Below are 1,388 nucleotides of genomic sequence, written 5' to 3'. Positions count from 1 at the left end.
ATAAAAAATTTTGTTCATTTCCAACCAACCCCTCAAAAGCACCATTTGAGCTCTCATTAGTTTTTGAAGGAAAAAAGTCATTATTCATCCTCTCCAGGCCATGATAGCTGTACAAAATTAAGTTGTCTGTCCCCAGCTGAACAGTCCAAAACAATTTAGTTATTCCTCTTATGGAAGCCATTTCATCTCTTTGATCACCATTATTGTCCTTCCTTGAATCTTTTCTAGTTCTATCCTGTCCCTTCTGGGAATGAGAGACAGGAGGGAAGACTAGAAATGTAAAATAGTATTTGGAGGTGGGCATGGCTTGACATGCTGCTTTGTTCTCTATTACTACAGTAATAAATCTCTGAACCTCCACTGGAAGCATTCTTCCTGCTGTGGTGACCCTAGAACACACCAGAGTAAGCATCTTGGAAATAGAGATAATGTATTTATCAGAACAAATAACAATAATTTTTAAAAGCCAGACTTCTGGCAAGCATTTTGTAAAGGGGCTCGTTTACTGAAGAAAAAAATGTAATACCTCAAAATTCTGTTGTATTTTACAGTTACCTCTGATGTTTACTGAACATGAAACTGACTTTTTCATAAAATAATGCATTACATTTCCAAGACTTTTTTCTTTTCTTTTCTTTTTTTTTTTTTTTTCTGAGTGGCAGCAGCTAGTACGGAGTTTATCACCCTGCATGTAAGTTAAGATTACTTTTTCCATGCTGTATTTTACCTCCCAGAAATCAAAATCAGAATTCCTAATTGAGGCACTTGTAAAATGTTAGTGTCAGGGTCTTCACCGTCCACACATTTAGTATAGAGGCAGTTTTCAGGAAGAGTTTTCAGCTCTTTCATCCTCAATTTCCTTTCTCCCTCCTGGGTATATACCATATGGTCCTGGCAGTTTGCTACTGTTCATTTTGTAAATTTGTTCTGTAACCTCCTCCACAGACATTTCAGTTTAAAACAGATCTTCTGATATGTGCTCATAAAGAGGAGTGTGAATCTCTAAGATCTTTCAGGCTGAGGAATCATGCAAGAATCCTTTTGTTTTTTCCACTGTAACTTATCCTCTCACTGATATGTCAATTGGCCTTATCGACTCCTAGGGAGGCCTTCCAGTCCCAAAGGCTTTGACATAGAGTTTGTTGTTCATTTTTATGTGTTTAGCAAATAGTCCCTAAAACACTTATTGTCAGCTTGTGATTTGTGTGGATATGCTTGATTGCTACTTTTCACATTCTCTTTTGCTTGCTTGGACATGGCTTCAGCTTTTTGAAAGATGCTTTCTTACCTTTTTCAACATTTAAAAAAATCTCTGTCCAAATCAAGAGTGTAAAATTACAAATCTAACACGGAGGGGGGGGGGGGGGGGGGGGGGAGGGGGGTACACA

The sequence above is a fragment of the Chaetura pelagica genome, unplaced genomic scaffold (genome assembly GCF_000747805.2).
Source record: "Chaetura pelagica isolate M959 unplaced genomic scaffold, ChaPel_1.0 scaffold90, whole genome shotgun sequence".
NCBI classification, from domain to species: domain Eukaryota; kingdom Metazoa; phylum Chordata; class Aves; order Apodiformes; family Apodidae; genus Chaetura; species Chaetura pelagica.
The sequence above is the reverse complement of the archived record's forward strand: the minus strand, read 5'-3'. Positions refer to the sequence as shown.